The sequence below is a fragment of the Mustela nigripes genome, chromosome 2 (assembly GCF_022355385.1).
Source record: "Mustela nigripes isolate SB6536 chromosome 2, MUSNIG.SB6536, whole genome shotgun sequence".
Taxonomy (NCBI): Eukaryota; Metazoa; Chordata; class Mammalia; order Carnivora; family Mustelidae; genus Mustela; species Mustela nigripes.
This window is the reverse complement of record NC_081558.1, coordinates 171,697,597-171,723,019: the sequence shown is the minus strand read 5'-3', so window position 1 is coordinate 171,723,019 and position 25,423 is coordinate 171,697,597. Positions and strand designations below refer to the sequence as shown.

The window sequence follows — 25,423 nt, the reverse complement described above, 5'->3', positions numbered from 1 at the left end:
TAGACTATTAGGATTTATTGTCTGTGGCTAGGATGTGATGATATAGGCTCTTCAGCCCATGTTGTAAGGTTTGTCTTACCCATTTGTTTTATTTGTGTGCCTCCCAGACATGGTAGGACTTTTGAAGTAAAACAGGGAGATCCTAGGCTAGCTTTTAATAAGCCTTTTGCTTTTTGGTCATTTAACTACTCAGCAACTTGTTTCTTATTTCAGGTGACTAAACACCCTTTAGAAGGTTCATGTGGGTTTCTCATAAGAGGGATTCCCTTCTAGCAGGGAAATCAGAATAAAAGATAACCTCACTTTTCAGAGTAGCTGAGGTTAGGCACTAGACACATGGATTCTCTCCAGAAGGCTTAACCCTTTACTTCACTTTATGGCTGGGTATAAGAGAACATGAGCTCTTCCAGACTGCATCCTACAAAGCACCTTCTCTTTGTGCTCAGGCAGCCCCTTGTGCCTCAACCTGATGGAACCCTATCTATAGCCTACATGATGATGGAGCACCATCCTTGTGGGCAGACTGGTATAACTAGAAGAATCATGGGTACCATTTATTGAGTGTCTACTCTGGGTCCTGCACTGTGCCAAGTGCTTTATTGTCACGTTTAATCTTCACTTTAAGGAGATGGCGTCCTCTCTACTTAAGTCCAGGTTGGTCTGAAGGCCATATACTGGATTTAAAAATCATAGTTTGGATGTTCGGATCCTGGTTTCAGCCTTTTTTTTTTTTTTTTTTTAAATTTAACCTTGGATTCCCTTTCCATGGTAGACTTCCAAGGAATATATCTGCTGTCCTTTTTGGAATGCTCCATTCAATACCTTCCATTTACATTTCAGTTCCTATCTTTTCTTTGAATGTTTGTTCCCTAACTTGTCTGGCTGATGCCCCCTTTCTGAGTCCCCAAAGCCCTTACAAGTTTTGTGACACAAATACTTTATATTGTTTTATATCACGTTCTAATTTGTTTTGGGGTATTAGTTTTGCTCTTGTACTAACTCCAGGCTCTGTGAAGGACTTGGTACCTCTGTATCCCCAACATAGGTTTGCATTCAGTATGTACTTGATGACCAAATGATTGAGAGTTCAGAAGAACCATTTTCTTAGGGAAGCATAACTCAGAATTTGCCCTTGTTAGAGCAGAAGAAGAAGTAAAGATTTGTTCCTCTTGTTCCTGTCACTTCTGAGGAAGGACAACCCTTTAGTAAAATGAGGAATTCACTTGGAGACAAATTTAAATAAAGTCTAGATGAGGGAAGGCCCCCAAAGAATCTTAACTTTGCTTGTGATTCTTTGCATCTTTACCAAGCCCAGTGAATTTTACGGAATTGTAAGAAGAATCTTGTGAAGCATAATTTTAGGGGAATTGAATGGAACCCCAAATCACTTGACAAGAAATTTTTCTCACCTTTCACTGAAAGATCTGTATGCCCCATTTATCTAGTTCCATGAAAACCTAAAGGATAATATGCAACCTCAAAAATTTTCTTTTTAGTAAGTAAAAAATTACTCTTTAGTAAGTAAAAAAATTTCTTTTAGTAACACAGGTGTTTAACTATCTTGATAATAAATGAATCAATATTATGTTTAAAAAATAATCTTCCCTTTAGTCACAACAAATTACTTCTCACAAAACTCCACAGAGTGATTTACCTCCTCTTCCATTCCCAATTAACAGACTAACAAACTAAGGCTAAGGAACATGAACAGCATCTCACTACATGGCCCTTTGTTTTTAGCAAGAAAGAACTTTCTCTGCCCTTCTCAAGCTTCTAGGCCAAAAAGTACCTCCTTTTCTTCACATATAATAGCAGCAGTCACTTAAGTCTTGTCAGCCCAAATGTGATGACTCTTTCACATTCCTTCTCTGATTTCTGCTCAAATATTTGTTTTTTGTTTTGGTTCACTTAAAAAATTTTATTAAGAAAGAATTTTTAAAAGAGGGAGAAAAGGGGCGGCTGGGTGGCTCAGTGGGTTAAGCCGCTGCCTTCGGCTCAGGTCATGATCTCAGGGTCCTGGGATCGAGTGCCGCGTCGGGCTCTCTGCTCAGCAGGGAGCCTGCTTCCTTCTCTCTCTCTCTCTGCCTGCCTCTCAGTGTACTTGTAATTTCTCTCTGTCAAATAAATAAATAAAATCTTAAAAAAAAAATAAAAATAAAAGAGGGAGAAAAACTTAGTTCACCTTTAAACTTTTGTTCCAAGACTGGTAGGCCATGAGATATAGTAAGTCTGGCAGATTTGCTTCTTTCTGAGCCACTCATCTTGAAGGGCTGACCTCATCTTTGAGGCTGTTCTTGGTGCAGTGATTTGGTGCTCTCACAGGCTCAAATACTGCAGTTTTGTTAATCTTTTCTCTGTGCTTAAGAGTGGACTTTTTCCCCTCAGAGTCCTCCCATTTTCTTTGGCTAATTTTTCTGTAGTGATATGACCAGTAGCTTGTATTTTTATATAGTCTTCGGTTCCAGTTAAAGAGAATACCCTTAGTGATTACTGCTCCTTATTCTATCCTTCCCCAGTATTGAGATACGCTTATGCTGGATGAGTGTTTCCTTTTGGGGGTTTGTGGGAGCCAAGGCTATGGTAGAGACAAAAAGAATGGAACTTGGATTTATGAACCATTATTCTACTCTTTAGTCTAACCACAGAGATAACACTATTTGTCCATGCCAATTTGGTATCATCAGTAAATATACAAGCAAGCTTGAAGACTGACTCTGTTCTGATTGATTTTGTTTTTTCTTTAGGAGTCCCACATTGTTCACCTTCACTTAATTTTTATGTATAGCTGACCTGTCTTTCTTATGTCACTTTTTCAGTCCATTAAAAAAAAAAAAAACAGGTACAGGAGCATTGTGCAAGAGCTTCTTAGACATGCCTGTGAGTGTTAGTAGGTGAACTTGGGGTAGTGACATGTTATGGTGTATGGAGAAATTAGTTGCTGGGCCTGTTGTCCTGCCTTGTGCTTAGCACAGTACCTGAAAGATACTCAGTAAATCTTTGCTGCTGAAGAAGAGTTACAAGCCCTCTGCTGGCTTCAAAGATTGACATTGGAATTAGCTAACTGAAACTACAGAAAAATCACTCCTTTTTTGTAAAACCTAGCAGAGTCACTGAACTACCCACGAAAACTTCACAATCAAAGTGTATACTTTGTAAAAGGTAATCTGGTTTCTAGTTACAGCTTATAACCTTCATTAGTTAGTCTGCAGTTCCTGAGGAGGCTGTTTTAAAGGGAACCTGCTAGCTGGGGAGGTATGAAGAGTGCAGAATGCTTACTTGGAAGATGCTGATCGAAGTCAGTTATCAAGTTGTGGTTCAGACCTGAATATCTTTGACACAGAGCATACATTCTTTCTGGGAAGTCACTCAGCTTCTAAGCAGAGTGAGCTTTGTGCCCCACACCCCCAGGACCTTTAGGTGGAGTTATTTGTTTTCTTTGTCTTCTTTGTCTTCCTTTTATCACTTCCCTTCCATTGTAATAGCTTAATTGAACTCTACTGGTTTTCACCTCCCTTCTTTCCCCTTGCCTTCTTACTGCTTATACTTATTAACAATACTTTGAACCTTTCTGCCTTTTTTTAAAATTGGTTTTATATCCAAATTAACACCTCCAGTGCCAACGCTTTTTCTGGGGCTTCGTCCCTCATCTCTTTCTAGAACTAATTTAAGGAGAAAGCAAAGGCTGTAGCTCAAGAATGCAGGGGGCCCTGGCTCTGCTTCTGAGTAACTCTCTGAGCCAAGTCACACTGTGAACATCAGTTTCTTTTGTAAGGTGAGGCATTTGGATCAGATGGCAGGCTTCTTCTAGCTATAAAGCTCTGTGGACATTCCTTGCCAGAGAGAGAGACAGAAAGAGTGTGTGTACATTCTCTGGGGCCTGGGGATCCCATTGTCCTTATAGAAAAACTTAAGAAGTTTCTTCTCAAACTCACATCTGTGGAGTTGAGTGTTTATGTTCTTTTTTACTGCTAAAACTGTCCTTTAGGCTAGAATCAGAAGTTATAACAAAAATCAAGAAGTTGGGTTTGGCTACACCTTAACCTGACCTAATGGTACACTTACATACCTAATGCTTTACATAATTCCTTATCCCCCATAACACACACACACACACACACACACACACACACACACAGCATTCCTCATGTTTATCGTTTAAAAATAGTAATTGTCTGTTTAAGAGTTAATCTGATTTTAGAACCAGTAGGGAGTAGCAATGTGAGATGGTCAGACTGGAGATAGAACACTGTTAATGTGTCATTCTCTGTTTGGGGGCTCAGAATTAAAACTGCTCCTGTCCTATCTTAATTTGCTAAAGCATCTGAGAGAACAAGCATGAAAAGGGAATGTTTCTCCCATATCTGAGAAAGAACCAGGGGACTTTCCTTGGAGAGTTTTTTCCACTTTTGTTTTGCTCAGCTTTCCCAATCAGAGGTAGTATTAGTACAGAAGAAAGCCAGGGAGAGATCATCTCAACTCTGCTTTTTAAGAAAAAGAAGGCTGTAGGAGGGCTTACAACAGTGTTGGGATGTGCCTTTAGGAATTAGTGCACCTACCATTCGAGGAAGAAACTGATAAGCCCATATTAAATGTAAGTGATTGAGTTGGTGGGCCTATAGATATTATAGTGATGGCAGAAGCAGCCACAGAAATATTTCTTTTAAAGTGTGTGATGCTAGCCGCTTATGCAGCGTCTCTTCATCTTTAAATCTTTATTTAAAACATAATTTACAGAAAGTAGCCAATAGATTACATTGAATCTACATTCGTAGTCAAAGACAAATAAACTTCAAAAACCATTTAAAATTAATGATATACTCAAGAGGATAAGGTAAGATGTGTCAAATGTTTTCTAATATAGTGACCAACTATGTGAACAACAGATTTCAGTACGTGAAGCAGGTTGAGATTAATATTGCTTTACATCTTCTGGTTATTATTCCACAATATCCAGTTTTTATAAATAGTTCTCTTCCTGCCTCCCTTCCTTTTCCCCTTAAAGAGAAGGCTGTATTTTTTCTATTCACCTTGTAAAAGCATTCACGTTGCTCTGAAACATTAGATATAGACAGAACATGACCTAAGAGGGAAAAAAAGGGATTTTATTCTTGGTTTTCTTTCCATTTTCACTTTTCACCTCAAAATCCATTTATTACCAGTTAATTTTGGGGGGCGGGGAGGGAAGGAGCAGCAAAGAACCCTAAAACAAAATTCACAGCCTTTTGAGAAAGTAAATTTATGGGAATTGCAACTGGACTTGAAAACTAAGAAGTTCAGAGCTTGATTTGTGTTTTCATGTTGGCTCTTTCTATAGACTTCTTCACAGCATTAGGAAAATAGCACAAAAATACCATTGCTTCACATTGAAGTTTAATTGCCATAAAAGGACAAATGAATTTATTAAGCATAAAATTACTATGTGCTTCATTTGGAAACATAAAAATTTATATTCATTCTACTAAAACGTTTTTTTCTATCATATAGATTGTCCAAAGGACTAATGCTTATTCAGAGAGCCCACTGTGTGATAATGTATCCATGATAAATTTTGTTTAACTTTCAGTTTTAAAAGGGTCTTAATGGGTGATTTGTTCTTTAAGCCATGCTTTATAGTTAATAAATGGAAAGAAAGTGTGGAATATTGAAGTGTGTCACTTAAAGATTTAAAAAAAATTATGCTTGCCTATTTAAAACAATAAAGTGCAGACCCTGGGAAACACAGCTGTTAAAGATTTAATAGAGGTTATGATTTTCACCAGTTGAGCTATAGTTTATGGTACAGATGGCACTCTGGGTATAACTGAAACAATAATTGGTGGGTTTTGTTTCCCTCCTCTTCCATAAGTTCCAAAGAGTGGAATACCTTTTTACCAAAGCAAGAATTTTTCCATTTCCAATTACAGCCTATATCAAATAAGCAACTTTGTGTTGCATATTACGTACTTTACAGTGACCTGGGTGTTGGCCACTCTTTCTTCTCATTATGGTAGGCTTCCCTAGATTTGAAATAACAGTTTTAGGGAAATCCTCCTTTTCTGTACTAACCTGCAGTTTATATAGCCTATCTTCAGACCAAATAACATACAATTTTTGTTTTAGAATACCGAAACCAAAATCTTGCATTGCTCCAAACAAAATTAGCAAACACAAAACTCCTATGAAGCAGAAGTAATAGGCACCAATATTATATGTTTTAAAATACTCAACCACAGGAATTACTAGAAACACAGATAAATTCCAAATTTGGGGCATATAGAAAATGCTGTTTCAAGTGACAAATAAAATAAAGAGGCTATTTAAAAAGGGAAATAATTGTGATACATTTCTTAAGTTTTATTTTACAGTATATGTTTAGAGCAAATAAAGTTTGATGATAAATGATTTTTTCATCTCCTATTCCAGTGTTTTAATGTGACATAGTATATTTTCTTCATTAACTCTTCTGCTAATTTTTATTCTGAAAAGTAAAGTAAAATATGCAGATGTTCATCCAGGTGTTCAATATCATATGGTTAAGTGTTCATTTATAGCAAATAGCCTGTTCAGGGTTTAGATATAACTTAAAGTTCAGAATGCCACTGATCACCAAAATTCTTCTACAGACTTTACCTTTTAAATGAGCATTTCTACATAACAAACTATTGTCCAAAATATTACTCTAGAGAAACTAGCATTATCTTTAATTTTCAGTGCAGTTTGTCATTATCCACTGATTGAAATAAAAAGTTGGAACTCAAAATTATGAGAGTTACGTCCATGTTCAGAGTGACAAATGCTTTTTAAGACAGATTAGAGTTCGTAGGATTTTTTTGAAGCTTAAAAAGCGCTTAGCTTTTTATGTTACATTCATCCTAATTTCAGGATATTATTTCTAACAGTGATTTCTAGTCTTTTATATGCAAATTCACAAAGGGGGAGGGGGTGAGAATAGGCTCTAATAAATCCACTACCATCTGGTAGTGTTTGGCACTTTGTTCTTGTTAGACATAAGGGAATTCAAGTCCGAGGAGAGATAAGATCAGATTTAGTTGTGGTATTACAATATATCCCTCCCACCACCCTTTCCCAAAGATTTCTGAACACAGGCAGGATTCAGTTGTGGCTCACTTGGAGAGAGCTTGTAATATGTAGTCATCCACCAGCTCTCATCATTTAAAATCAAGTCCCAAATCTCTTTTCTCTATCAGAGTAAACTTTTTAAGTTTTGTGTGAGTTGAAAAGGTTTTGAACCTAGGGTTCACTGGACGCGCTTTTCGAAACCTGTCTGCAGTTTGTGATGCTGATAACTTTAAAAGACACCTACAGTCCGCCTGGCTTTCTGACAGCAGTGCCCCTTGCTGGAGCTGAGCGGCTCTCCCGGGCTTACCTGAGCTGCCTGCGCCGGGGCCGGGCGGGGACCGAAGGGGGCCGCACTCTCGCGGCGCTGCGAGCGGGCTGTGCGCGCTCCGGGAGTCGCCCGAACAATGCGAGCGGGGCGCTGAGCGCGCCCGACCTAAGGGCGTTACGTCACTGCGCTGCCTTATAAGGCACTCCGCGTGTGCGGCGCAGGCGGTGGGGGCGCGGGTGACAGCCAGATCCGCGGCGACGGCGGTGACGGCGCAGCAGCGGCAATGCGCCCCAGGTCCGCCGACGTTCGGACCGTGTGAACGGACTGTCGGTCCCCGGCTCCCTGCAGGGAGGGAATGGGCGGCGGGCCCGGGACGCCGGCGCCCTCCTGCCTGGCTAACCAAGTCACTGGGGGTCATGGTCCATCCGTTAGTAACTTTTTTCCCTTCTAGGGCTTTAAAGCTCTTGCTATTGCTTCAGATTCTTAAATGCACATCCTGTATTCTTGTTTAAACTTTTGTAAATACATTGTTGTTACATTTGTTTTTTTGGTTGCTGGGGGGAGGCGAGAGAGGGAGCCAGAAGCTTTTTTTGGTTTTGGGATTTTTTTTTTTGAGATATCCCCGGGGGTGATTTAGACTTCAAACCTCCTCTTTCCTTTTTGTAAAGAGTAGGGGTCCTCAGAGGATAGTATTTTATTTCCTGATGATGTAACTACCAAACAATTCTTCAAGTGATGATGGGAAGGCCAGATGAAATCTGATTTTTTCAGTGTTTTTCCTGAAAGAACCTCCTAGTTCTTCATTTCTGCATGCCTGTGTTTTAACGAAAGTAGTTCAAACTAATGTTTATTTGTCAGGTAAAGTTTTATTAAAAAAATAAATGTTTTGTGCTATACTTTCAAGATAAAGTATAAAAATAGAACTTGAGGACCAGTTTTAATCCATTTGTTTTCCTCTACCAGCAAACAAAGACATGAGAAGAAAAAAGAAACTGATCAAATATGACTGAATTAAACCTCTAGTATGGGGCAGATTTATAAATTCTTTTTCTGGGAAATGAGAACTAGCCTCTTAATTATTTTGCACATTAATAAGAGAAGTAATCTCTGAAGTTATAGCTAACTAGGTGAATCTGCTTAGTGAATTAGGGCTATGGCTGCCTTATTTGCAAGCTTCAAATGAATTGAGTAGTTTTAGTGACTTAAGTCTATTTAACTCTTTAAAAATAAACATTAAGATAGGATTGTTTCCTATTATGATGTACATAGGTTTATAGAATTACTGTTTCCATATGTTTTGTCAAACAGGAATAATGAAAATAGTTTTGTTTCTTTTCCTTAGTTTGGAGTAAAGGAAGGCTGGTTGCAGAGAATATATAGTGAGTGAAAATGGTGAAAAAAAGATATGGGGCACAAAAACGTGTGTCATCTTTTCTAAACTGTGAGCTCACTTTGATAGGCCTTCTAGATCACTCTCTACTGAGAAGCCTGTTAAACTTCTGCTTTTTATATATATACCGTTTTGAGAAGCCAATGACTATACCCTTCAATTGAGGTTAAAATTTAATATTTGATTTATACTTTTTTATTACCATTTTAGATATTAGTTTTTTAGTTTTGTTTTTCTACCTTATAGTTGTGAAGGGTATTTGAATCTTTTTAGTCTCCTGTACTTGCCCTTTACTTATTAAACATGTCTTTGAGATTTGTATGCTAGATTTGATTCATTATAAATGAGATAAAATGATTGTGGTGAAAGTTGCATAAATTCCTGTATCTCAGCTTCAAACTGGTAACAAAGTATCTTTAACCTACGCCAACATTTTTATAACTGGTTTTGCCTCCTTTCCCTTTATAGGTACAGAGATTTCCCAACATTGGACTCTTTTCTTTCCCACATTTTTGTACTCATGCTTTGCGTTTACTTCCGTATTTTTGATTTCCCACTTCCCCTGTAAACTGTGCCGCATTATTTCCTTCTTTTGTTTAACTGCAGTAGCTGAAGAACAGAGAAGTTAAGTGTATACAACCCTTGTCTAGGGTTTTGAAGCAAGAGAAAAGAGGATTAGAACTCCTTACTCCTTGTGTGCCTTTCCTGGTGTCCCGTTACTCCCTGAAGCAGTGATCTCTGATCCAGCTATGACTCAGCATTCTGACTGAGATCATGGTGTATACCACTCTTCAGGAACCAATAATAACATTGTTGAGCTTTTTAGTTCATGCTAGTCACAGTTCTTAGTGTTCTACAAGTACTCCATCATTGTAACTTGGTATTAGTCATACTTTTCAGATGAAGAAACACATTTGGAAGGGTAAGATAGCTTGCCCAAGGTCATATTGCTAATAAAGTAACAAATGTAGTGATTTGAACCAGTGTTTATGTGTACAGCCTTAGTCTTCTCTTAATGCTTTGCTCAGAATCTCTCAGAAGTGTTAGTAAAGAAATGCTTGGATTTAGTTCAGAAGTTTCTATTTTTATTTTCTAGACTGAATGTTATACCAGGAAAACCAAGACTGACCTTTGCAGGCCACCCACCAGAGCCACCCTGATTATGTGCTGAATAACCCTAGGGAAGTCATTCACATTGGAGATCTCATGGATTTGTATATTGACTAAGACAGCTTTTTTGAGAATTTGTATATTGACTAAGACAGCTTTTTTGAGAATGTTGGCAACATGTTTTGGTCTAATAAAATTAGAACATTATGACAGTTTTCCGACAGATGAAAGTCAATGGTCTTAAGCAGGGGGGATCTCTATCTGACACAAGAAAGAGCACTCTGGGTCTTGTATTGGAAACTCCAACCAGTCATTGTTACTATGTTCTACTGGCCACAGGAGTCCTCAGGTAGACTTTTATTTCCTTCTTCCCCTATGAACATTCTCTTTGAGATATAAACTTTATTTTCTTGGCTTCTGACATATATTTATCAAAAGAATGGAATTATGACCACTGTGCCTCAGTCTTGGCTGAGAAAATTTTACTTACATTTTTACTGAAAATTTTATTGTCCAATTGCTATATGACTCTTTTATTTTATAATCCAAAATTTCCTACAAATAAGTATAACTACAAATTTAAGTCCTCTCTATAAGGAGTAATTTTAATTTTAATGAGTAGTAGCTTTAGGTTGTTATTTGGAAATGATTCAGATGAATTTTTCTACCAATCTAATTGCTTTCTAATGAGGAAGAAGGGTTTGTAGGCAGCAAGGGTGGAAACTAGAATGTATCTGTTTAATTGAACCATAGGAATCACTTTTGTTAGTCAAAAACAGTTGAATATCAGCAATTTCCCATGGTTCAAGCTAATGCCAGGAGTTCGATACATTGATCGCAGCTACCGATGTTATTAGCCATGTACACAGTATTGTCATTTAACTGTTTAGAAATACTACCAACATGTTACTAAGCATGTCAAAGCCAGTTTCTCTTTGCGACATAACTACTCTTACTTTCTTTCACATCCCGTCTCCCTGCCTTAGTTTCTTCTTGTGGCTGGTGAAGTCTTTTCCTCATTCAGATAAGTACAGGAGAAGCAGTATTCATAATTAACTACACCTTTCTTCCCAGCTGCCCACAATTTTAACTACTGCTTCTTTCATCAGTTAAGGGATGATGTACTCTGCTCCCTGGGAACTCTTTTGGGATTTATGGTATAGTAACACTTACTTTGAATGTGATATGTTTGCTCCTTTGCCTCTATAAAATAGTGTATGTGAAAACACCATAACACACAAAGGAAAACAATCCTTATCACAGGCATGTCCTATATGAGAAGCTGAGCATAGTGGGGACAGATCCAGGATAGCATGGGAAAAGTTTCTATAGTTTCATATTACCTTAGGCTGAAGTTGGATTAGCCCTAGTGTAAGCCTTTGGCATTGTAGTATTCCACCTCAGGGAACATTCTAATACCTCACTGGCAGGCTTCTTCGAAAGCAGTGTTGACTGTGAGCATCAGGCTAGCCTGCCATGTATCCAGTGCTGATCTCTCCTCTGCAGCTACACAGCTTAAAGGAAGGGACTGAGCACCATATGTGGGCAGCTGTAGAATGTAGAGCCAAAAGGGAAGTCTCAGGGCAAAAGTACCTTCTCTCCATGCCAAAAACAATCGCTTTCCTTTTTTTCTTTTCTTTTTTTTAAATAGCATTTTATTTTATTTTTAAAGTAGTCTCCATATCCAACCTAGGGCTTGAAATCACAACCCTGAGATTAAGAGTCGCACAGTCTACCCACTGAGCTAGCCAGGCACCCTAAAGGATCAGTTTTCTAACCTATTCCTTTACTCTTCTATTGCCCAGGTGTCTTCTGCCTAGTTTTGTACATGTAAGTACCCACACAAGGGGCACCTGGGTGGCTCAGTTGGTTGAGTATCTGCCTTTGGCTTGGGTCATGATCCTGTGATCCTGAGATTGAGCCCCATGTCATTGGGCTCCCTGCTCAGCAGGGAGCCTGCTTCTCCGTCTGTCCCTCTGCCTGCCACTCCCCCCTGCTTCTGCTCGCTCTCTCTCACTCTCACTCTTTTTCTGTCAAATAAATAAATAATCTTTAAAAAAAAAAATAAGTGCCCACACAAAATCTACCATATCTCTAGGCAGCACAACACTTGCACTGTGCACCTAGATAGAGCCTCTCACCAATAGTTAATGGGTTACAGTGAACTGAAGTTTCATAGAGACCCACTTGCTCTTATCTGCAACCCAAATCTCCTGTCCTCTGTAGTCCTTGAAGTTTCCAGAAGTCCTTCAGCTATTCCTATTCATACGTCAGCTGACTTTGGTTTTACAACAGGGACTAATACTCTTGAGAGCAAACTCAGGCTGATTACAGTAAGTATCAGTGGTAATACAGTAGTAATACTAGTGAATGGGAAGACTGTTAATTAGATGATTTTTTTGTGGCTTTGAAAATCAATTATAGAACAGTTCAGTGTCCATGATAATTTGCAAAATGCAGAAAAGTAGAAAAGACATTTTACATCTAGTCCTACCTCATGAATACTGCCAACTATTAACAGTTAGATGTACAATTGACCCTTAAACAGACTTGAACTGCATGGGTCCACATATATGCAAACTTTTTTTTTTTTTTTTTAATTTATTTGACAGAGATCACAAGTAGGCAGAGAGACAGGCAGAGAGAGAGGAAGGAAAGCAAGCTCCCTGCTGAGCAGAGAGCCCAGTGCGGGGTTCAATCCCATGGGATCATGACCTGAGCCGAAGGCAGAGGCTTTAACCCTCTGAGCCACCCAGGCACCCCGATATGCAGACTTTTTTACAGTGCACTACTATAAGTGTATTTTCCTTATGATTTTATTAACAATATATTTTTCTTTAGCATACTTTATCACAAGATTATAATATATAATATGTATTATAAAATATGTGTTAATTATTAATGTTATTAGTAAGGCTTCTGTTCAATGGTAGGTTATTAATAATTAAGTTTTGGGGAGACAAATTTATATGCAAATTTTTGACTGCACAGGATTTGGTGCTCCTAATCCTTACATTTCTTTAAGGGTCAACTGCACTGTGTTCCCTTTTACTCTTTATAAACATTTATAAAATATCTGTGTTATCCCACTATGGCCTATATATGTATTTTTTGTTCTTTTATCTTTATATATTTTAATCATGTTCATTGCTTTTCTGTAGACAGGGGGTCATTTAAAAGCATGTATTTGCATATTGTCCCTAGAAATGGTGGCCACAAAGCCAGCCACTGCCTACTGTCCCTCTGACAGTGCTGTAGCTTTTGTTCCTCCACAAGTGAAGCAGCAAAGCCTACATTTAATAGAGACTCTCCTATTAATCCAGGAACCTCCTGTTCTTGGTTTACATGGATGCTATGACTTGGCTAGGGGATTCTAGTGAGCATGCCAGTAGGTGAACAGAATGACTTGGAGAGAATAAAGAATTGATAATCTGACACCACCATAAGATTATTAAGTAGGGAACTGGAAAAGCCTGCTATTTAGGTCCAGTCCATGTGCTTATTTATTTCTGCAAACATTTTGCGTTTCCTTGGTAGCTAATAATAGTTTTGAGAAACTGTTAAACTCACAAATATTACTGCAGGAGTAAAAAAATCCTCGAATCACAGAAATTAGAGACAGAAAAGACCTATTAGGTCATCTTTTTTGTCCCTTGCCAGTACAGATTGTTCTCAGCACTTTGCCCAGTCCCTCTTTAAAGGGACCTTGTCTAATGGTTTGTACCCCATTTTTTTAAGTAGTTGATTTTTAAAGAAAATAGTCCCACAGAATATAATTGTGAAGGTTGATTCCAGGCTAAATTTTATAAAGAAAGACCTATAGATTCAAAATACAGATTTTTGAACAGGTTTTATTTTGGGGGAGTTACTGGTATAGTTTAGGATATCATTGGAATAGTTAGGTAAAGGTGAAAAGCAGATGGGTGGGTTGACTTTATGTTTTTCTTTCATCATTGGAAACTCAAGTATCGCAAAACAGGAGGATTAGCTTTTAATATAAATTCACTGAAGTGGGTCTAGAAGGCCTGAGGAAATAAAGCAGTTAGGAAGTAAAGTAAATGGTTCATTCCAAGATTATATTTATGAAAGAGACATTTTACACTCTCCCTTCCTGTCTCCAAACCTGCTTTGTCCATTATTTATAGTTAATTATTGTTTGATGTGAAGATGGTTTCTAGCTGTAAAATCCCCTCCCTCAGTGAAGTAATTTCTTCCAAACCCCAGAAGGACAGAATAAAACTCTCTCATAGAGCAGTCACTGGTGGTGTTATAAACTAAATGCTTCAATTCCCTGTATTATGGCTAAATAATGGGAAAATATGGGGAAAATGATGAACAAATAAAGAAATATATATATATATATATATATATATATATATATATATATATATAAAGAAAACTATGCTTTGAGTTTTATTTTGAAGGATGATCATTTCATAAAAGCACATTTTAGAGTGTAAAAGGCCTTGGAAAATACTTGCTTTACTTATTGCCATCCCTTCTTCCCCCTTTTTAAATAGATGAGATAATTGGACCTCAGAGAGGTTTAAGGACTTGGCCTGAGGTCAAAAGTAAATTGGTAACCCAGCCAACTGTGTTTTACAGATCTGCATATCTCTTTTAGGAAACATGAAAAATCAAAACTGTCTTAATTAAACGGTATCATTAGTACTGTCAGAATATGTTTGAAATTATAATTAATATTAGAGTAATTTACTTAGGTTTATACTACAGAAATAATTTGGAGCATTAATGAGCTTGTTATCCACTTTATGAGCAAAAAATACAGTATTTTTGTTGCATTTCTTTCAAATTGAAGATCTACATATGACTGGTAATCAACTCATGCGATTAAGATTGACCATGCTTTGACAACTCCAGCCAAAAATGTAATGGAAAGATCTGAATTTTTAATATTAATTCTGTGCTCTCATTTAACACCATTATCTTGCATTCGTGCCAGGGGGCCATTCTATACATGAGAAATGCTATTACAATTTATGTTACTAGACATTTACATCATGAAACGCAGGTGGAAGGGATGTCGAACGTCTTGTGTTCATCCTTAGATTGAATTCTCTCTTGAGTGAGAACTACTTTTTTTCCAGGAGTTGGTACTTGCACATCCATTTGTCATTAGTCAGCACCGAATAGCTCCAAGGATTTCTTACTTCCCCAACAAATCCATTTCATTCCTTACTGAAAACTGGCGTCCTCTAACTGCTACTGACTATTCTTGGTTTTTCCAGGGAGTCCTACTGAATAAATGCATTGCTTTGACATGAGAGTGTTTTAAATATTTGAAGACAATTTGTCCTAAATCTGTTCCTATTTTTATAATTTGAATCTTTTCATACTCTCTTTCTAAAAGTTTGGTGCTCAGAATGAACAAATTACTTCAGTATATTATTAGGATCATCTTCCCTTTTACAGACTTCGTGTAAAGTCTTTTGTGTTTTCTTAACATTTTCTGGTGACCACATCAGACTACTGTCATTGAGCTTACTGATCACCAGCCTCCTAATGACCAACTACATACCTAAGTATTTTCTTCATGTATTGCCTCTATAATGAAAGCTAATCCCTTCTATCCTCTGCTGGTTTTGTTTGTATTACATCTTTGTTATAATAACAATAGTAGATGGCACATTTAATGTTTAATAGATGCTATGCAGTATATGTTTTACATATAATATCAACTTTGATCCGCATAATGACTCTGAAGGATAGATAACTGAGGAACAGAGAGATTAAGTAACCTGTCCAATGTCACAGTGGCACCAGGGTTTGAACTGTAGACTGACTTCAGCAAGAAACTGGTAGAAATCATATTCAGTGTCTTGTAGTAGGATTTGAACTTAGGGGATAAACACTATAACACAGAGGCATAGAACTTTGTACTTCTCTTATCTGCCACCTAGTTCACTGGGCTTGCACTATGGGTTGGTAGAGTGAGAATAGATCTTGGAGAAAATTTGGTCAGCCACCTCATCTTATAGTTCATATAAGTGAAAGCCACACTGTGCGGTATTCTGTTTATCGATACACAGATGGGGCAGGGCTCAGGCCAGAGTATGTTGCCTTTTCTACTATAGAACTCTAAAGTATTTCTGCTTTGTACAGTTTTTTCTCTCTCCTCCTCTTACCTCCTTCCCAGCTTCCCTCACCTGCCTGCCTTCCTCTCTTCCTTCTTTCCCTTCTTCCTTCCTTTCCTCCCTCCCTCCTTCCCTCTCTCCCTCTCTGCCTCTCTAATTGTTTATGCCCCTATAAGCATTAAAACAACAATAACATTAATAGAAACCACATTGAAGGGATCATGTAAAATCCTATCATACAGTGTTTTAAACTTCTTTCATTTATTGCCAACTTCTGAATCTGTAAATTCTTTATCTTTTTAGATTATGATATAAATTTAAGACTTTTATCAGATATATTCTCAGTCCTGTGATTTAGATTTCAGAGCTCAAATATGCCATTTATATAAAAAAGATGCAGAGAATAGGAAGGGAAAGGAAAGGCATTGCTGCCATTTATTGAGAGCCTACCATGTGCCAGTCACTGTGCCATGCCCTCTGCCTTGATATCTCAAACCTCCTTCCTGCTTTTTGAGATTTTATATGAGGGCTGGAACAATAATACTCCACACAGAGTAGATACTCCATAAACCTGATGAATAGAAGAGACTGTTTTGGATCAAGCAGGAGAAAAGAGGTAATGATCTTTCATTATCTGACTACTTCCATTCATTGACTTACTAGCTTTTGATTTATTTTATGTGCCATTTATTTCACAGCTCCACTGAGACAAATGCATGTGCAAGATGCTATAGGATACAATTTACAGTGATAGATTATGTCCTTGTGCTTTTAAATCAAGTGAATACTAATTAAATCTTAATCTAGAAACTATTCTTTCTTTCATTTAATCAAGTTTCTTTAATTCCCTTGACCACAAATATTATTTGCTAAGGAAATTTGCCCTTGGGTATATTTAACCATCCAAAGGGGAAAACTTTATCATGATACTGCTCTGACAACCCACAGACTCAAGGAATAAAAACTTCAAGAGCAGCGTCCCTTCTCAGGCAATCAGCTATGGCCTAACAGTGGCTTCTTGGCAAATCATAACTTAAAAAACAGTGATTGCTTTTCAACCATAATCAGTTCTAATGACTACTGCTCCAGTTGAGTTTTAAAACATGCAGAATCAACTTTAAATTACTCCAAATGACTACTGCCCTAATGATGCCAGTATGTTTAAGTCCCAACCCATTTTTAGCACTGGGAAACTCGAGAATCACTGATGCTGATGATCAGTGACCTCAAATTGAGAAACTGAGATTTGTATTCAAGCACTGATGTACTCTGATAAGGTGGATAGAGTACAGATTTATCATATGATTGATTGCTAATTTGTGTCATTATTATACTGTGCCATTTAAGTGTGCTATAAATTAATTTTCAAGTATATCTTATAAATAACCCAGTTAAATTTCATCATCTTACCTTTTTTGCAGAAATTAATAAGAGTTCTTTATTAAATGCAAGGGGTTAAAATTTAGCAGGAGTTCATAAACTTACATTTGGCATTTCTTCCTTTTTCTAAATATATAATAGACTTAAAATAGGAAAGTGGTTTAGGTCTCACTTCACCTCAGAGAGGTGCTCACTTTGGTTAAAAACAGTCTCCATCCATGCATGCATGTATGCATCCACCTGTCCATCCATCCATTTGTCCTCTATCTATGGCTACAATTTACTAAAAACCTATGGAACAGATGTCTAACTCTTTTTCTTTCTTTCCTCCTCCCTGCTCAACGTGCACACACACACACACACACACACATTACACATGTACATATGCAGACTTTCATGTACACTCACCAATAATTACAAGAGGAAATGAAAAACAGTGGAACTCAGCTGTTAGGTCAGGAATGGGAATTTGTTCCCCAAAGGCTAAGTGAAATATCTTTTCATCTAGTCATGGTGACCTCAATAACTAATAGCACTTTTTGTGCACAATGATTATCAATATTCATTTATGCCAGTATGTTAGTAGTAGGTTGGTGGGAGGGTGATTGGCATTGATGCATGGCTTCCACTTGTACATTTAAAAACATTTATGCTCTTAAGAAGATAAAAAGGCTGTATTCTTCAATTAGGTAGTACAAATGAGAAAATATTATTAAAATTCCTGGAAGAAAAAAAACCCTTTGTTCATAATATTTGCTTATTGCAATGTAATTAAATAGGTAAAAAAAGATACAATATTTTCCCTTCTTAATTAAAGAAGTTGGAATTTTTAAAGGTAATAATGTGTGTGTGTGTGTGTGTCTTTGGTGATTTATAATTATACAAGAGTTAGGCCTAGACTGCATCTACTATATTCTTTCAAGAGGCATTCAGCAACTATTGTTTGAGCACCTTCTGTGTCTGTTTATTACTATGCTGAGTTCATGGCAAGGGAGGAAGAGAGTATAAAGCATGACCCTACCCAGATTTGATGGGTAGATAAACAAATGAAGAAAAGCTAAAAGGCAATTGAGTTGGGATGCTGCATTTGGTAAAAGTATGTTAGGCCTAGAAATATCTGGAAGGTCTTCATAACAGAAGTTAAAGTTCATCTGGCTCTTGAAGGGTATTTAAAGAATTCCATGAAGGAGAATGATAGACCAAAGGAACCCTGGATTGAATGGGATCACTGATTATCTCTTGTTGAACAGTGGTGACCCTCTACAGGCAGCTGTGCAAGTGCTAGACATTGCAGCCCTGGAGGAGAGAGTGATCATATAAGATGGAGCCAAACTATAAATGGGTCTTATAATTCAAGCAATGTGGTTTGGATTTCAACTCAGTGTTACAGACAACAAGGTGCCATTGGCAGTTTTTGAGCAGCTGAGTAATATATTGAAAGCAATTTTAAATGTACCTTTAAATTTTAAAGGTACAATCTTTGGAGAAGTGAGGGTATGGAACAGCCTCTTCTGAAACATTTTAAAGACCTTTTCTGAATTTCAAAATAAAATAGATCCATAATGTTTTAATTAAATAAGACAATTTATTTGTCTTTTTTTTTTTTTTTAGGTTTTAATTATTTATTTGTCAGAGAGAGAGAGAGAAAGCGAGCACACAAGCAGGGGGAACAGCAGCCAGGAGAAGCAGACTTCCCACTGAGCAGGTGGCTTGATGTGGGACTCGATCCCATGACCCTGGGATCATGACCTGAGCCGAAGGCAACCGCCCAACTGACTGAGCCTTATTTTAGTCTTATTAAATATTAGAATGGTTGTTCAACTAATGGCTCTCTTAAGCCATTTACTTGGCTAGTAATAATTTATCAAAGACTCTTCCCAGAAAAAAGTGAGTAGTTGGGTAAAGATCTTCCAAGGCTGATTATATTTCACACACACACACATATACGACACTCTGAATATGAATCACTGAATGAACAAATGATTTGTTTGCTTGTTTGTTTATTAATTTTAATGATGTTCTTTGCAGAGGTATCTATATGATCCATTACTGAAAATGGAGGGAGGATCTTTAGTTTTAGGTACACCTTCTTAACTATTTAGCTATCAGCAGTTTTATTTGCTATTTTTGTATGATAACTTGAGAAAAGAATCTTCTCAGAATGCTTTTTGTTGAAACAATTTTTCTTCTTTTTTTTTTTTTTTTAAAGATTTCATTTATTTATTTGACAGAGAGAGATCACAAGTAGGCAGAAACAGACAGAGAGGGGAAGCAGGCTCCCTGCTGAGCAGAGAGCCTGATGCGGGGCTCAATCCCAGGACCCTGAGATCATGACCTGAACCAAAAGGCAGAGGCTTAACCCTCTGAGCAACCCAGGCACCCCAGTTTTTCATCTTCTAAGAAAAGAAATTCTGATTGTTTTGTTTGGGTCAGTTTCAGTATTTCATAAATTTTATTATTTAGAATAGCTGTGCTAGGAACTGTAGTTTTTTCCGGCTACCTCATGATTTTATTGGGCTTTCATCTTTCTTTTGGGTTCATGAGTTATTTAGAATTGTTTTTTAATTTTTAAACATGTATTTTTGGGTAGAGGGAGAGATCTTTTTATCACCCATTATATTATGGTCAGAAAATATAGTCAGTATGTTATCTACCTTTTGAAGTTTGGTTTTGTCTTTTTTTTTAAGATATTTATTTATTTGACAGAGACACAGGGAGAGAGGGAACACAAATGGGGAGCAGGAGAGGGAGAAGCAGGCTCCCCGCTGAGCAAGGAGCCCCATGTGGGCTCGATCCCAGGACCCTGAGATCACGAGCAGAGCTGAAGTCAGAGGCTTTAACCCACTGAGCCACCCAGGTGCCCCTACCTTTTGAAGTTTTTTAAGGTTTGTTTTATGGTCTCACTGGGTAGTTAGTTTTTTTTACAAGTTCCCTATCTGCTTGAAGAGAGTATAGTGTATAATCCGTAGGAATTAAGAACAATGCTCACTAGATAAAGTTTACTTATTGTGTTGTTAGAATCTTCTACAACCTGACTGATTTTTGGCTGCTTGATTTATTAACGGCTATGAGATATATGTTAGAATCTTCCACTGTGATGATGGATTAGTCTGTCTTTGTGTTTCTGTCAGTTCTTGCTTTACATATTTACAGTTCTTGCTTTACATTATTTTCAGATGCATGTAAGTTCAAACTATTTCTCAGAAATAGAATTCCTTTATATTATATAATGACTATAGATTTTTCCACCTTGAAGTCCCTTTTGTCTCATATTAACATAGCTATGTAACCTTTCTTTTGGTTAGTAGTTGCCTGATATCTTTTTTCCAACCCCTTTTCAGCTTTGCTATATTCTTATGTTCCAGTGAGTCACTTATGAACTGCATGCAGTTGGGAATTATTATTGTTAGAATTGTTTTAATCCAGTCTGACAATCTTTGTCTTTTAACATGACCATTTAGTTGTATTACAGCGATTATTGACTTATTTGGATTTTACTTTTGCCATCTTATCTGATGTTCCTATTTTTACCACCTTTTTTACTTTAGTTATTTTATTTCTTAGCTTATTTTGAATTTTATTTTTATTTATTTTCTCCCTTTTTACTTTAGAAGTTACAAACTGTTTCTCTTCTGTTAGGAATTAATTGCCCTATAAATTCTACCTCACAAGTTAAAGTTATCAGTCTAAAGTTAATCAGCATTTTAATCCCCCCAAAACTTAAATAATTTCAAACACTAATTCTGAGTATACCATTCTGATTTATAAATTACTTGTCTTATGTTGTCTTGTATTTTAGTTTCTTTTTTAATTCTCCAAGATTTTATCATCATCTGTTATTGTTATTTTAGTTAGTGTTGGTTTAGATGCACCAACATATTTACCACTTTCTTTCCAAATCATCCCTTCTTTTATTCCACACTTCCACCTGGGATCACTTTTCTTCCATCTGAATGCATATTTTTGAAGTTCCTTTAGTGGAAGTCTGCTCTTTGTGCACTCTTTTTATTTATTTGAATGTCTTTATTTTACCCTTGTTCTTAGGAAGATTTTTACTGAGTGGAGACTTCTAGGTTGATACTGTTTTCTGTCAGCACATTGAAGATACGATGCTACTTCTGGCTTCCTGTGTTAATGTTGAAAAGTCAGTCATTGATCTACTGTGTCATTCCTATTCTCTCTGGCTGCTCTTTCATTTTGCCTTCATCTTTGATATTTTGCAATTTCATTATGATGTACTTAAGTACAGATTTCTTTTGTCCTTCCTGGGTTTCATTGAGATTCCTGAATCTGTGGATTGGTGTCTTTCTTAAGTTCTAGAATATTGTTAACCAAAGTTAACTTGACAAATGTATCTTCTGAAAAATTTTTTTTCTTTCTTTATCTTTTAAAACTGAGACACATGTTAATTAGATGGTCTTAATTAGACTGTTTGTCATATCCTTTAACTACTCTTTCAGTTGTTTTATCTCTTTAGCTCTCCTGGCTCCATTTTGTAATTTCTTCAGATTTTTCTTATAGTTTAGTAATTCTCAATGCTGATGTGCAATTATGCTTTTCATTTCCAAAAGTTTGGGGGTTTTTTCTAGTTTGTTTAATCTTTTATAGTCTTACTATTCTAATCAGAAATTTCTAACTAGAAATTTCAATCCCTTTTTTATCTTTAACATATTAAGTGTGTTTTACATGCAGTCTGATAATGTAGATATCTGAAATCATTTATTTATCAACAGCTCTGGTTCTACTCTCATTTCTCTTTCAATCATTGTACATCTTTTTAAAATTTCTTTTTAGTGTTCCAGAATTCATTGTTTATGCACCACACCCAGTGCTCCATGCAATACATGCCCTCCATAATACCCATCACCAGACTCACCCAACACCCCAGCCCCCTCCCCTCCAAAACCCTCAGTTTGTTTCTCAGAGTCCAGTCTCTCATGATTCATCTCCCCCTCCAATTTCCCCCAACTCAGTTCTCTGCATCTCCCCATGTCCTCCATGTTATTCCTTCTGTTCCACAAGTAAGCAAAACCATATTGACTCTCTCTGCTTCACTTATTTCACTTAGCATAACCTCTTCCAGTCCCATCCATGTTGATACAAAAGTTTGGGTATTCATCCTTTTTGATGGAGGCATAATACTCCATAGTATATATGGACCACACCCTCTTTATCCATTTGTCTTGGTTCTTTACACAGTTTGGTGACTGTGGCCATTGCTGCTATGAGCATTGGGGTACAGATGGTCCTTCTTTTCACTACATCTGTATCATTAGGGTAAATACAAAATGTCTGTACTGCCTAGAGCAATCTATACTTTCAGTGCCATTCCAATCAAAATTCCACCAACATTTTTCAAAGAGCTGGAACAAACAATCCTAAAATTTGTATGGAACCAGAAGAGAACCTGAATTGCTAAGGAAATGTTGAAAAAGAAAAACAAAGCTGGGGGCATCATGTTGCCTGATTTAAACTTTACCACAAAGCTGTGATCACCAAGACAGCATGGTACTGGCACAAAAACAGACACATAGACCAATGGAACAGAGTAGAGAGCCCAGATATGGACCCTCAACTTTATGGTCAAATAATCTTCGACAAAGCAGGAAAAAATATCCAGTGGAGAAAAGACTGTCTCTTCAATAATTGGCGCTGGGAAAATTGGATGGCTATGTGTAGGAGAATGAAACTTGACTACTTTCTCACACCATACATAAAGATAAACTAGAAATGGATAAAAGACCTCAGCGTGAGGCAGGAATCCATCAGAATCCTAAAGGAGAACATAGGCAGTAACCTCTTTGACCGGCCACAGCAACTTCTTTCAAGATAGGTCTCCAAAGGCAAAGGAAACAAAAGTGAAAATGAACTTTTGGGACTTCATCAAGATCAAAAGCTTCTGTACAGCAAAGGAAACAGTCAGCAAAACAAAGAGGCAGCCCATGAAATGGGAGAAGATATTTGCAAATGACACTACAGACAAAGGACTGATATCCAAAATTTATAAAGAATTCCTCAGGCTCAACACACACAAAATAAATAATTACATCAAAAATGAGCAGAAGACATGAACAGACACTTCTCCAAGGAAGACATACAAATGGTTAACAGACACATGAAAAAATGTTCATCATCATTAGCCATCAGGGAGATTCAAATCAAAACCACATTGAGATACCACCTTACACCAGTTAGAATGGACTAAATTAACAAGACAGTAACAAATGTTGGAGAGGAGGTGGAGAAAGGGAAACCGTCTTACACTGTTGATGGGAATGCAAGTTGGTATAACGACTTTGGGAAACAGTGGAGATTTTTTAAGAAATTAAAAATAGAGCTTCCCTGTGACCCTGCAGTTGCACTATTGTGCATTATTTTTTAATGTGTTTTCAGATTTTAAAATATGAACTTATATATTAGAACTCTATTTGCGGGAATTCTTTGAACCCTAGGTTGAAAGTGGCTTCCTCTAGGGAGGATTTACATTTGTTTTTTGCCAGATGTCAGGGGGTATTTTCAGCCTAGAATCTCTAGATGCAGGGTTTTTTGTTTTTTGGTTTTAGACTACCCAGTTAGTATGAGTTTGGGCTGCCAATTCTCATACGGGCTAACTTCTTATTATAACTAATCAGTGGAGTTTATTTCTCCTCTTACTCCAAATGCCATAGTTCAAGGAAAGCAGTTTTCCCTACAGTGCCTAGAGGTTGATTTTGTTTCTAAGTCACCTTTACATTCATGGTTTAGCTTTTTGCAATCTATCTCTACGTAGGGTTGGGAGGACCCTGGGCTTTGTCCTCTGTGCCATCTGATGCCATAAAATCTAAAATACAAGTTTACAGAATTTTAAAAATGCTCTCAAAGCAATAGCTGTTACTTAACTTCACTGCTGAGTTTTCACTTTTATTCAGTCTTTAACCTTTGAATATTCCTTAATAACTTGCTGTCTCAAGGATGTATATTTTAAAATATTTTATTCATTTTACTTAGCACCTTGGGTGTTTTGGTGGTGGTGGTATTGTTTTGGAGGGTTTTTTTGTAAGACAAAAACTTAGAGTAGCTAATCAGTTTTAACATTGGAATTGGATATTAGCGCAATATAGTCTAATAGTGAAAATCTAGCTGAAAACTATGTAGGAAATATTTCAGATTAATATGTTAGAGTCACTTGTTTGTTCCTTTTTGCTAAGAAATGGAGTTTAAGCTTACCTCAGCATTTCTGTTCACTGTTCACTGTACTAATTGGCTACCAGCAATTTTTCAGATGCCAAATAATCTAAACATTGTCTCAAATATAAGCTCAATTTTTAGCAAAACTTTTTAAGTTTTAGTCTTTGTTAAGTCCATACATTAATAGGAACATAGGTCTGCTGTCTAGAGTAGCTCTGATCCACTGGCACTTACTAGTTACATTTATAGCAAATGTAATTATTTTCCTGATTTTTCAGTTACTACTTAGTTTAGGCAAACACATACTTCTCGGAGCCCAGTGTAGAGAGTTTAGGCAAACACATACTTCTCGGAGCCCGGTGTAGAGAGATAGTCTAAGAGAGTTAAAGGAAGCTTCCTCTATACTTTTACTGAACCACTGTGAGAAAGCGGAAATTATCGAAGTCTCAATTCTAAGTGCTTCCAAGTGAAATTATTCTTATAGGAATGATGCCACTTTCAGGAAGGTAGCCCCATCTTAAACTCAGGAACTTTTCACAGAGCACCAGTTAAGTCTCTAATTTTGTACAGCATAACATGGAATGTAAGAAGATAGCTTTGAATCTTGGAAGAACTTCCAAGATATGGTGACTTTAATTTGTTTGCCTCCATTGAGAACTGTCCTAAAAACAGTGCCCCAGGTCATCTAAGTAGTCTAAAATGTGAGTAACCGAAAGGAGACGATACATTAGCTAGGATGCTTCCAGCCATAATCAACAGAAAACCTGGACTCCCTTTGCCTCGAACAATGGCAAAATATATCATTTTACAATAAAAAATCCAAACTTGGGACAGGCTCCAGACATGACATGTTTCCTCTGCTTCTCTGGTTTCTGTGGCTCTGGACTTTTCCCCTAGATGGTTTCATCATCACCCTGGTAGCAAAATGGCCTCAGCACTTCCAGGCATCACATC

The 25,423-nt window shown here is 37.1% G+C and overlaps 2 protein-coding genes across 4 annotated transcripts in view; one reads left to right on the top strand and one right to left on the bottom strand.

The window, feature by feature from the left end:
* The window catches only part of LOC132012270 (filamin A-interacting protein 1-like), a 49,536-nt gene extending 42,035 nt beyond the window's left edge, over positions 1 to 7,501 (bottom strand). For both annotated transcript variants that reach the window (XM_059392094.1, XM_059392093.1), the window contains exon 1: positions 7,367 to 7,501. The gene's annotated coding sequence lies outside the window, so the exon portion shown is untranslated. The remainder of the gene's footprint in view (positions 1 to 7,366) is intronic.
* The window catches only part of CMSS1 (cms1 ribosomal small subunit homolog), a 382,805-nt gene that overhangs the window by 49,562 nt on the left and 307,820 nt on the right, over positions 1 to 25,423 (top strand). The gene's annotated exons all lie outside the window — the stretch shown is intronic.